At 37.7% G+C, this 13797-nt stretch overlaps 1 protein-coding gene and 1 long non-coding RNA gene across 21 annotated transcripts in view; one reads left to right on the top strand and one right to left on the bottom strand.

Annotated features, from left to right (window-relative positions):
- The window catches only part of LOC126919367 (bromodomain adjacent to zinc finger domain protein 2B-like), a 211586-nt gene that overhangs the window by 22091 nt on the left and 175698 nt on the right, over positions 1-13797 (top strand). The gene's annotated exons all lie outside the window — the stretch shown is intronic.
- LOC126919470 (uncharacterized) lies at positions 6455-8266 on the bottom strand. The gene is made up of 3 exons (XR_007711655.1): positions 7955-8266; positions 7118-7426; positions 6455-6976 (listed from the first exon to the last, which is right to left on the bottom strand). It is a non-coding gene; the product is annotated as an uncharacterized LOC126919470 (long non-coding RNA).

Here is a 13797-nt window from a genome sequence, read left to right as displayed (position 1 = left end):
GGTAATTAGCAACAGTGTGGCGCGATTTTTGAACGCAAGACGGATGAAGAGTTATTGGTTTTATTTTGGTTGAGTGTTGGTCGAGGTAAACATGAATCGTGAAGTGGTCGGTGGTGGTTAGTTTTTTGGATAATGTATTTTGGATCAGTAAATAGTTACGTATGGCTGACCATGTACTTAAATTTAAAATTTGATCTTGTACTTGAGCTTGAATTTGAACCTGAATTTGAACTTGAATTTCAATTTGAATTTAAAATGTAATCAACTCCAAGCTAAGCTAACATACTACGACGATATATGAATTAATGTTAAAAATCAAGGCTATTCTTTCAACCAAAACATTAGAACGTGCTTTTTTGATTTTTTGAGTAGGAAAGTTACAATAAACAAAAAACAGGTTTGAACGATCAAATCATTTTCGACCAAATTACGTTGAATAAACACCTAGCAAGTAATAGGTGCTACCCGTGAATACCATCAATTTAACTGAATATTTTAGTTGGCGCTTTTTTATTCTGTACAAAATAAAAAAGAATAAAAAGGAAATAGCGTCACAATACAGGTTTTATGTGACAAATTAAAAAGCACGCGTTAAATAAACGCGCGTTTGAAAGGATGCAAGGCACATATAATTCCATGCGTTCGCGTCGGAACCACAGACACGTGACACTCACATGTCTATTGGGAGATCGTATCGTCTGACTTTATATTATATGTTCCTCCTACCTAGAAAGTCATTTCTCATCGCGAGCTTTGGTACACGTATCTACATACATACTTGTGAATTCATATATGTGTGCATGTATATGCATACAATTGGTTTGCGTTACCGACGTGCGGTTGGATCAAGCAATACGACGAATTGTCAGTGATTTCGAGGAAAGACAGAGAGAGAAAGAGGAAAATGTGAGCATCACGTGTGTCGGCATTCAACTTGTTTGAACCTAGGAAACGGTCATCAATTAAAACTAAAGCATTTCCTCTCATGCAAAGAGGAGGCGCAGTAGTCATCATGATCGTCGTTTTATGAATACATCATTATCGATTATATTATTGTTTTCCTTTCTACTATCTACGGTTTGTAGTTATCAAATTAGGACGTAGGACGAAAGAAAGAGATTTCATTTTTCTAATTGTTGTACAATATATTCATTTGTATTATACACGTATTACGTTAAATTGGACGATCATGTATATGTAGCAATTATTTCATTTATTTCGCTTGTTACAATAATATATCGAAGAATATGACTATATTCTATCTGAATGCCATTGAAAATGTCTCGAGCTTGATCAAATCACCTGTATGTATATTCATCTTTGGCTACTGTATTATTCGATTGCAGAATAAAAATTCAGAATATTCATTGAGATAATGACCACATAAAATACATATATGACATACATGGTGTATGGTGTTGAAGGCAGAGAGAGAACGCAAATTATCAATGTGTGTATGAATAATAGCAGTTTTGTAGATTTTGTACATTAGTAGTTTGATCATGTGAAATGGCATTCATGATATTCAAATAGTTTTATAAAGCAAAAACTGAAACTATTTATCGCACGAATCGTTCGATAAATTCTATAGAAAGAGGAAAAACAGAAAAGAGACTCGCTATATAGATAATCTTTCGAAAACGAAGCAATCGTGAGACGTGTCTCTCAAGGGAGAGGTTACACGATGGAAGGATGATCAACCTTGCGCAAGGTGATCGATCGCGATATTCGATCTACGAGAATGGCGTAGGTGTGTATATAGTAGGGAGTCGATGGAAATTTGCGAATTTTCTTTTGCTAGCTTTTTTGCCGTTCGATTCGATCTCTGTTGCCCGCCACTTTATACGGTGGCTCATATCAATGTACATATTATGTGTGCTCCATAAAACATTTTGAAATTTCAGTCAATTATTTGTATTAGTAGCCACGATATTTAAAGAGACCATCACCAACACTAATTATATTTTTAATATCAACGTTCTCGTTGTATAGTAATTTTTTACCAAGTGAATGTTTGCGATAGATGTTTTGTACTTTCTACATACATTTTCCGATTGGTTTCAAATTTTACCAACGTAGCGATAATACTCGTATCCCATTTAATCAAATTTCAAAAGTTTAACACGCGTAATATGTTCGTAAAACTTCTCTGTGGTTATGAATGTAGGTATGTATATTTCTTTTTCTCAACTAGTTTCGCACACATTGGCCGATTTCGCTAAACATTTCCTCTCCCTTCACCTCTTTAATCATCTCTCGACCAAACATCATTAATTCTGCACGGCTAGTGTTGCGCGTTAACGTTAGATTTATTCGCATTCCGCTCGAACTTCGATTCGACTAATCCAGGCAAATTGCTATAATCAATCAGATGAGTTCGCTTTTGATTTCCCGGTGCTCGTACAGCGTTAAACGTGGAAAGGCAGAATATTCTAGTTTAACAAAAAAGAAAAAAAGAGAGGAAAGTAGGGAAAAAAGAGACATCTTTTACGCGTTTCACGCGATTGACTCTAGCGCCAAAGCTCCCTGTGTTGCATAACAATAACAGCGACCAATTTTATGGTATAGATTTTTTTTCAACCATCCGTTACATAACAGCGACACGTGATGTAAAGTGCTGTTACAGGAGAAGCATTTAAATCGTGATGTATCGCGTTGCCGCGAAAGCATCGATATCACGGCACGCAATACAAACATAGAAAAGAAACTTATCGGTACTTCAAGTTGGCGTGTACCGTAATACATACAACTCCCCTACCTTTTCAAGTTCAAATTCAAATTTATGCGAAGAGCGAAGCACACTGTAACTGAGATCGTCAAAATTTGTCGCTAGTCATGATAAAGAAATGTCGCATGCCGAGATAAAGAAACTGAAAAACATATGGCTACGTTAGAATTTGAAATCTTGGTTACTGATGTTAATACAATAGAACTCCACTTATTGGAACGAAATCTTAGTTAATGATCGATCGACTGAACTTGTGCTGGTTGAATTTATTTATCCGAATGTAAGTTACTATTATGCGAACGAAAAATAATAGATATTGGTGAGCTCCTTCTATTCTATGAACTCCAATTACATGTATCGACTGTTCGTCCCTGGAAAAGTTCAAATAAATACAGTTCCACTGTAGAGACTCGGTAATACCTCATGTGACGTACATAGGTATACGTGTGCGTATTAACATAAAGGTTTATATTTGCATTGAATTTTTTTCAATTTGTTGAAGTAATAATACATTTCTCTCTTATTCTTTTTTATTGCGTAGAATCTTAAAATAGAATCTATTGGACTGCCACATAATGACAAAATCCGCAATCACTTAGTTGCCAATCCAGTACACTCTATTTTAGGATTCTACATTGCCACCTAATGACAAAATCCGCAACCATTTAATTGGCAATCAAATAGTAGAGGTAGGTACTGTTCTAAGTTAGGTTACGATTGTAAGATATCGGTCAATGTTTAAGATATAAGCTTGCTATGTCGTACTGTACCGGCGCGATTTTTTGATTTCATACTCATTTACATTAAAGGTTAATGGTACATATATAACGTACAATAGGGATTTGAACAGCAGACAGTAAGATATAATATGAATGTAACTGCGCGTTCGATCGAGTGTAGCTCGAGCTACATACATTTAACAAGGACTGAATAATTGTTATCTACAACAGAACAGTTCCGATAACTGAATGGTTTCGATAATAGGTTCACTAGCTGTCCCTTCCACCTGTTCTTATTAATATCGATAATAGGAGTTGACGCTCAGAAAATTGAAATCGAGCACGTCTGTGTGTCTTGTCTGAATTGATTCAACTCGTTTGCAATTCATTTCAAATACAAACAAATAATAGTTTTGTTACCAATTTGTATATTTGAAACTTTACGTCAACTTGTTCCTATGTGATAAAACTTCATTTATCTGAAACCATCGGTGATAAACTTTGGATAATAATAGAAGTTTGATAATTATCCCTGTTATCTATGATTTTTCACTCATATAGTAAGATTTCGCATTCAAATAAGAACATTCGATCAATAAGAATTTATTTAATCGGCTATTAAAAACATTATGGTATGTGTATACCAATGTGTCGTCCGTGCAAATAAATTAAGAATGAAATTTTGCGCGTTCAAAATTTATCCGACTCTCTGTAACCCTACCGTTTTACCTGCGGGTTAACCCGAGCATCGAAGGTTAATTATACCGCCGCTAGGAGGAAAATATTTCATCGTCTGGGTGGAATCCTTGGTGAATAGACCCACCTACTCGGATCCTTCGGCACGACGACGAGAGACCGTTGCTTTGAGGCCCCGGTTCGCCGAAGGGCAACGTGATTCATGATCGCCGACGATGATTCACAGCTCTGCCGTGACGTTTCCTCGTTCGACGCGCAGAAGCGTACTGGCTCGTGGGAGAAAATGTCGTTTGCGCCTCCTTTTCCTTCCTGTGCGTTCTCGTTCACCGTCGTTGTATACCAACGGTGTTTCACCTCGATCGAAGATTATTCCTCAACGGCTTTGATCGCTGTTCTTAGCTAATCTCCGTGATTGATGTTTCGAGAGAAAGAGATATCACATCCTTTCTGCAAGAGTGATATACAACTCGGAAAAATGTAATGCGTTTTTCTGTGAGGAAATACTTTAGAATTGCGGACCGTAAAGTGAGAATAATAAAACCTACGCTTTATATTATTTTATGAAATTTATTAATTCTGCCATGTTTATTGGTTCATTTTTTTATTCGTATTATGGAATTGTTATGCAATTATGTATTTTGCAATCGTTAAAAATCCTGTTTAATTTAATGGAAAAGTTTCTCATTTCAATTCTATGCTACAATTGAAGAGTTCATAGCAACAGGAAGGTAGTGCTATATTGAAATTGTGGGTATTTATTGGAAAGAAAGCTGTAGGTTTCTTATTGAAAAGTACGGGAGCTTATTACTACGAATTAATTGAAATTAATTGAAAAAGTGATTTGCTTGTGTTTATTCAGTGTCAGTTTCAATCGAAAAATATGATCTATTGTGAATTCGTCACATTTTAAGAGAAGCTTTGATCGTATCTATTTATTCTCACTAATATGTTTTTAATTGATCACGTTTATAAAGCGAGTATCTAGTCTTCACTTCATACGACTGTACCTCTACCTTCCATCAACCTCTTAAAGATTGTGTTGCAGTTGTGTTACGGCACTCGATATATGGATATGTGAGAGGACGTAACCGGCGCGGCGTGTTTAAAGCATCGCGTGAAAGTATTCCAACCTCCTTTCTCCTCTTAAAGCTGCCCGTAATTCGTCGTAAAGATCGCTCGTCTTTCACATACACAAAGGTGTTTTTTGTCCGAAAACACGGAGGTGTCGAACAAGACTTCCCCTGTCGTATAATGGCTGCGGCGTATTCCAAGGAACTTCCTGCCACGGTTATCGTTTCGATCTTCCACGAGTCGCGTGATCGTATTCACGGGCTTGTATCTCGAGCAAGTTGGCGTGCCTTTGCTCTAACGCGTAATTTACTTCCTTCATAGAGGCAAGTTTCGCGGTAAAGCGCGAAAATTTGCCGGCCCCTTCGGTCTCCGCATTGTTTTCTTGCGTTCCTCGTTGCTCTTGTATGAGCGTGGTTCTCAGCTCGTAAATCAAATCGACGGAAAGTCGAGTCATTAATTACGACCGATAATCATTGATAGCTAAGTACGAGATAGGCCAATACGTATATCTAAAAGTAACTAGGAGTTCTCCTTGCTGGTGAAGTTCGATCGAAGGAATCGTTGGAACGATCTTATGGTCCTTGTAATTATAAAACTAGGTAAAAGTTCACAATTTTTATATACAGGTTCATGAAAGTATCCGAAATCTTGCGGACAGCTCTTGTGACTGTATTATGTACGGCGCTGCCTGAGCCCACACATTTTTTATCGGCAAAGATCTACCGATATACTGGCTATACTGACTGATTGTTTTTACATGCTTAGAATGTCAACATTCAGTTGTTTTGCTAATCATTTGTCACAAGAATGCGCAAGGCTTCATTACCCTGATAACATAACAAAAACATTTGTCTCCGGCTGCTGAAGTCATCGATTCGATCGAAAAAACATGAAAACGAGATATCTCGTGACTCGGCCAGAACGTTTGGCTTGCTAAAAACGAGATATCTCGTGACCCGTACGTAATGTGTAACATTTCAGTAGCACTGTTATGAAACTCGACTATTATGATTATATTGGTAAACGAAAACAAAAACATACATACCCGCAAGGACACAGAAATGACAAAAAACCATTAAAGCATGGAGTTGATCAATTTGGTTCTCGAAAGACATATATATATATATGTAAGATCGTAATAGATTAGGGATTAGATAATAAGATTCAGGGATCGATTCTGTAGTGTGAAAATCGAGTTTTTATTATGAAGTAATTAATAAAATACAAAAGTAAACAACAATTAATATGCGTCTATAACAATAAATAACAATAATTATATAAACGGGAAATAACAAGTCTTTGGTACAATGTTTACTTGAAAATTGAGAATCGATTTTCAACGTCCTGAGCTACCGATCTTTCTTCTCCAGTCTTTAAAATCTTAAATAACTATTCTGTAACCTTGTCTGTCTCTAATGTAACTCTCTATCCGTTCGTTCGGGAAAAACGTGCTTCTTAAAATGGTCGTCCGTAAAACAAAAGAAGATCGCTCTGTCCGTGAAACACAGCCTGTCGTGCTACCCGTGAAACAAAAAGAATCCCTATCCTACATGAACACTAGGGAGTTTACATATATATTATTGAGATATGTGTAATTTGACACTAGATTAACTGCGTAGTAGTGACACACATATATGAGTATGAGTGTATAGAGTATGTGCGTGCACAGCGTCTCGTTAGACAGAAGAACGCAACTGTTCTTCAGTTGGTAGTGTGGTAAAGAAGATGGTGAGATAAAGAGAGTGCTGAGACGCGTGCTAACCTGTATCGACGAATATTTTATAAATCACATTTTAATTTATTTCGGTGATTAAGATCCACGATTCTCAACATATATATATGTAAGTCGAACTGTTTGATTAGAAATATGCAAAATTAGATAGTATAGAACTGTACTTCGTACCTGTATAAAAATTGAAAATTTTAGGGAGGGCGGCTTTGTGGTTACGAGACGCAACGTATAGCGATCGACGTGGAAGAGATATATGGTCCGTTCGAGTTTGTTAGGCAATGTTAGGAACATCATCGATGCCTAATGGCGACAAGTGAAAGCAGCGTTTGAAAATATAATGATCGTTAAGTAAGTCTTCTCGGTTCGCTCTAACGATCGGTTTTCCTCTCGTCGTTTCTTCAACGTTCACGTTTGCAAATTCTGGCGCGTTTCTTGAATGATTCGCTGCAATTTCACGATCCGTTCTTTTTCCGCAGATATCTATAATTTTACAGAGGAATCACAAATAACCAAGATACCTCACGATTCTTTACGTTATAGAAATTCTGGGCTAACGTCCAACCGACAATAACGACATAAACGTCGAGACCGAAATAGCGTTAAGCAAACTAGAAAAGCAAACGATATGTAGAAATACAAGAGCGGAGTGACTGTAGTCATTCTGTTTATCGCTCGTGCATATTGAAAGAAAATTAACGACAGACGATAAAACGGATTTTATTTGTTTGATGTTTACCGTGTAATTGTCTTAAGTATTTGAACACGATAGAAAAAGAATTGAATAATTGAGTAATCAGGAAAAAAACATAAATACGTTTCTATTGATTTTCCGATTGTAATGTCGTTTTATGATCAAACAAGATTTTAATATAACATAATTGAAAAGAATAGATAGGTCCTGAGATGTACATTATTCTTGAAGATAGCTGATAAATTGAATTGTGGAATACTGTTTCATGGAAGACAAACATTTTGATGATAAAATATAATAAGTAATGTTTATATTACCGTTAAATGAAAACTGTCGAAGAAACAGCATTTATTGCGCCAATAACGTCATGACGGGGATGGAAAACACAAGTTTAGTCTGAAAACCAAATACAAAAGCAATTTAGGTAATATGAAATAAATTGACAACATGGCAAATCTTAAAACTGCTTTTCTGTAAAAAGAAGAAATGTGACTTTTGGTGTTTTTCCTCTATAGTCCCCAATTTTTTCGCTACTCCATTGTCTAGTCTAGTCCGACGTGTCACACGTTTCCGTTTAATTTCCCCGCGATCGTATTCAGCGCGAATCTCCGTGTTCAAATAGAGGACTAACGATGCTCGACGATAGTGTATGACTTTAATATGTCGCGGAAGTGCGACAAAGCGGCCAGTAGGGGCGCTGGTTCGCGTACAAATTGAAAACGCGAGGTATTAAGAGACGGACATTTTAATATGAATAGCCCGGCGCCCGCGTAATCGAAAAATTAATAACGCATTGCGAGTAGTCCTCCGCGGCGTACTTTATAGACGGGGGAGAAAAGAGACATCGTGTAAACGTAACATACGGGAAAACACACGGTTCCCGTCTCTGTCCACGGTACGCTGTGTAATTTAATCAGCTGCACGTCTAATTTGGGAATTAATAATAGCCCGTTACTAATATTTGAACTATAGCGGAGCGTGGACACAATACGTTTCGTATACTCTTCGCGGTCGCGGCCCACCTCGAAACAAAGGTTAATGGCGACTTCATACAAAGTCCAACGTATGGCGTCGTCGCGATGCGAAAGCACGCGGTAATGAAATTACAGTAAATAACACACAGAGAGCAGTAGAGTAAAAAAGGGAGAGAGACATAGACGTACACGGTAAAGAAAGAGATATAGCAAGAAATAGTACGAAGAGAAAGGAGAAAAGCACGCGGCCAATGCGCGCATGGGCCTGGTAATTTCGCTGGAAACTGGCGAGAGTCCCTGGCCGAGTATCGTTCGGAAGCCATTTTCGCGTTGCTTCGTTTCGTCGTCTCTTTGGCATCGCCTTTTGGTCCGCGTTCCCTGCTCCTCCTCTCGCTCCCAGCGATCCTGCTGCCTCTCCTTACCCGCGCAAAGCCCCGACCTTTTTCCATCTTTCTCTCTCGTGGCTGTGAACGCGAGCCGAACTGCAGGTGTCTGTGCTGTGCGGACTTCTCTCGTTCCGTCTTCCTCGTTCTTACCGCTACGCCTGATTCTCGTCCTCCCTTTCGCGTTGTTTCTGAAGCGCGCGCGACCGAGCAAAAGGAGATAGAGAAAGAGGGTACCAGGCGGTAGTACACCGGAGCGAACGAGAAAGAGAAGATCGCGTCTACGGTTACGAGAAGAAAGGGTGAAAGGAGAAGGGAGAGGCGCTTCGGGCAAAAACGTAGCGCGGAGATGGTGTCGTTGCTCGTGGACCGTGGCCGAAGAACGCCGAGTCGACGACGAGTCGACTCAACCCTCCGCTCGTTCGTCGTTTTCTCTGTTTCGTCGAGCAAAATGGAACAGGCTGTGCAGAATCCGCCGAATGTTATTTCGCCTCGCGTTTCACCACCTTATGACGACGAGGCAACGTATCGAAATACAAGAACTATAGGGAATTTCGGGCTTCACGGATGACGCTCTGCTATTCTAACTACTATGCTATAGCACTCTCGTTTAGACTCGATTCGTGTAACTGCGTAAAGGTTACGTAGAAAGCTGGAGAAAAGTTTTCACGATTTCAGTTGGCCATTTTCTTCCGTTTTAACTTCCAACGTGGATCTTTCCTTCCAATCGCGCCATCAATATCTTGAAAATCGACTAAAATTGACGCATCGAGTTTACGATATCGGGAAACTATATTTATCGAGTTTATATTTATATGCATGTATCGCGTGAAAAGATAGGATAGACAGCTCTGTGACAATTTGAGAACTTGTAAGAACGACACTATGTGAATAAGACACCGGAATCGTTGATATAGCTTTTCTCAATGATAGATTCACGAACAATGTCGAATTCCTTGAGATCGTGGCTAAAGAATGCAGGCTCGGCTCGTCGAGCGTCTCCTTCTCCTTCTCCTCCTTTCTTTCGTCAGCGTGTTATTGTCGACCATGGGGCTACCGACAACGAGCATACGTATGCCGAAAAACTTATTCAACCTCTTGCTCGTGGGCGTTTCCTTAAAGGAAACATTCCTTTGCGAGAATTATCTCCTATAAAATCGATTCTATATACAGTGGCTGGTGAAAATATTTAAACACTTGCGGGAACCTCTTACGAATATATCTTGTGTGATAATGCGAAATATTTTGGAATTTTATTACCATTGTAATGATAAATGGCTATTATGATTATGTTGGTAACTTTCGGAACAAAGATAAAAATGCATATATAGCATCAATAATCCATTACATTAATAAGCTGTAGAACCGTTTTTAATGTTGAGTATGATCTTAAGGTGCCTATTTATACCGTATATGTATTCATTTCCTTGCTGAACATATTTTGTGATAACTATCTTGTAACTTGCATGCACATTTTCACATTTGTTTAAACTTTATGAATATAATCATTAGACCGGGAATACTTATGCATCTGGAAATCTGCGATCATAGGAAATTTAAAATTTGAAAAATGCTCAGAATGCATATTATATGCAAAAATATGTAAGATAATCAGATTACAGTATTTGTTACATCTTTTATCTAAAAATTTCTCTTTAGATTCAGTTTTTAAAATTCTATTTATAAAAATACAAATTTACATCGTAGTGGCGTGCTATTATAGCGTTAATTAAATTTCAACCTATTTTATATTACGCGATATATTTAAAATTCTCCTATGATGAGTGTCTTCTCTCATATGTTAAGTTAATCACTTCTTACACGTTATAAAGAAAGAGAAAGAGAAAGCCGACTATTCAAGTCAGGTATCGAAACGTAGTTACGATGATATATTTCAATAGGTATTTCAGTCGGTCGTAGATGGTTTCCTGCGACTTTACAATCGGAAATGCTCAGGTAAACGCTCGTTGAACGGTGAATCGCTAACAGTCGACATTAAAATATAGAACAGGCGCAAAGGTCGGATGTAAGTATTTCAGTTCACGCTACAATTAGAACGCGTCTAAGTGTCTGGCAATTTTATACGTTCATCATACTTGTACAATAGCGATGGGATCAAGTACTACGTCGCAAGTAGGCTCGAACATCGCCCAACTAGCGCTTTGACTGCCACGCCGAAATCACATGTTTCTCTCAGGACGCCACGGGAGTATTTTTATTATTCAAAGCATATAGTGACAAAATAATAATAAATTGATGATGTAACAACATTCTTCATCAATGGACCGGTTATCTTATTGGCGTCTTGGTAACAGTTAATAACATATTATAACAAGGCTTCGTTTATTTTGACAAACCATTCGTATTCGTTATTTCCTCGTAAATAAAACGTCCAGAATATATTGTCGAAACGTGTAGAAGATATTAGTAAATAGTATTTGCTCATTCTATACGTAATAGTAAGATGAAGAGACAAGCGTGACATTTTTATTATTTGGACGAAACATTCGGGTGAAATTGTAGAGGTCCGCAACAAAAGTTATGTTTGTGATAAACCAATGGTAGTGGTAGATTACAACAGAGGAAAATGTGCTATAGATTTATCGGATCAAATGATAGCATATTCTACATCACATAGAAGAACCCTCAAATGGTATATAAGATTAGCTTTAGAGTTGTTGTTAAATACATTAATTTCAAACGCGATGATACTCTATAAATAAGCAACGAAAACAAAAATCAAGGTATCAGTTTTTATAATGGCACTCGCAATGCACCTTACATAGCGCCATTCATCAGAGCCGTCAAATATATTTATTCGATAAAGATTGCGGTACGAAATGAGAAGAAAGAAGGGCAAGCGTACCTGGCACGAAAATTTTGCAGAGAGTGCTATAAAATAATGTTAAACAGTTAGGATCAAAAATTGCTAAGAATCGGATCAAAAAGGTGACCACCTATTGTCCAGATTGTATCGATGAGCCACATTTATGTTTAAAGTGTTTTAACACAGTGCACCGTTAGATGCAAGATTTGTTCTCATTTTTTTTTTTATTGATGTTCTAATAAAAATGTTTAATCGTTCAATGGGGCACTTTTTATTTCAAAGTATCTTCTATTTATCGATCATATTTAAAATGCCCTAACTGTCAATTTTCATTCAATTTTTACAATTGTAAGTTCAAAAGCTCCGGTCACCAGTAACCACTGTGGTTGCGTCACAGGAGAAACCACGTGGCAGTGAAAGTGCTAGATTCAGGAAAAAAGTATTACATACTACTTTGTACAAATAGAATAGAACACGGGTAGATTAGGTACCAGATTTTATGAGTGCGATACCAAAAATGATTTACCGTCAATTTTCTTCACCATTTTCTGCAATCTATTTTCTGAACTAAAATTTATAGAGATATCGTTTGTCGTTTACGATTCTGTATAATTTTTCCAAAATCTGTAACAAGAATTCCATGAAATGGAATCTGTATAGACGTTCGTATTCTGCCCGCGAGTGGTGCTTGTTCGAATCCTATGAATCGAATCTTTGATATTAAATTCCACTCGGATTTGTTAGTATGCGTCTAGATATTGAACTTGATGCCATCGTCATCGCACAACTTCCTTCTCCGCTATCTTTTCTTTTCCACATTAAACTTGTTAATTCCTTAACAAAGAGATTCGTTGAATCCCGTAAGATGTTGTAAATGAAGTTGTTATCGGTCGATTCGAAGGACGATACGAAGAGAGAAGCATTTTCTCGGGGGATCCGTGGTTCACGGAATCGAAAAACGTATTAACATTGGCGTATCGTAATACGCTATTAATCACTCTTGGAGAAGAGTGGAAGCGGAACCGTGGCAGACGAGAGACACGATCCGTTAGCATGGTAACAGAGAGAGAAAGAGAGGGAGAGAGAGAGAAGCAGAGAGCAGACGTCGGGTAATTAGGCTGAGCCAAGGGAAAGAGATTGTGCAAATTATTAAGATATCGAGATAGTAATAGAGCGATATGTTTTATAATGGTCGCGTGGAGGACATGCGCGTTGTGAACGCAACGCAATTACTCGTCCCGCGGGGGACGTAATTCAATTCACGAAGGAAGCAGCGGGTTGTATTCACCGGGAGCTCACGTATATCCCCGGCTTCATTTCAATTTTCACTGATAGAAAACATTCCTCCTTCAATCTTTTGTATCTGGCATAAGCGTAATTAAATACGCCGCACGCCGAACTGTAATTACGCAATTATCCTATCGTAGAATTAGCGAAATCATAGACCGTTTCGGAGCACTTAGCATCGTAGAAACGCGATACTACCGTCCATTTTAGATAAAACCGAAAAGTCGGCGGCGAGCAACGAAAATCAAACAATTTTCTCATAAGCGAAGACCAGCGAAAAAGAACATGTACATGATAAGTACACGTTTCTGATGTGTTCTTTATATTCATGTCACTTTATGACGGGCAGCGAATACTTTAACATAAAACAATAAAAAGTGGAATAAGTCTGTTAGATTCAGAGATGTACAGTGGCTACAAAAATTATTTGTATCTCTATTTTCTAACGAAGCGGCTTTTTTCTCTCATTTGTTTTTCTTGTTCCCATAGTATTAAATTTGTGTAGTCGTATGAAAGTATGTTACCGAACGACATAAAATTTAATATACATACTTGAACATCATTAACTACGATGTAAATGCTGTAATAAATGCAATGACGCATATACTTTTTATAGCAACCGTAATTGTTAATAATTAACGAATATGTGTGGAAACCAAAGTACATGCAATGTTTTAATGTCTTTAATA

Source organism: Bombus affinis, chromosome 8, assembly GCF_024516045.1.
Source record: "Bombus affinis isolate iyBomAffi1 chromosome 8, iyBomAffi1.2, whole genome shotgun sequence".
Taxonomy (NCBI): domain Eukaryota; kingdom Metazoa; phylum Arthropoda; class Insecta; order Hymenoptera; family Apidae; genus Bombus; species Bombus affinis.
Note: the sequence above shows the minus strand (reverse complement) of the source record. Positions and strands in the feature narration are given on the sequence as shown.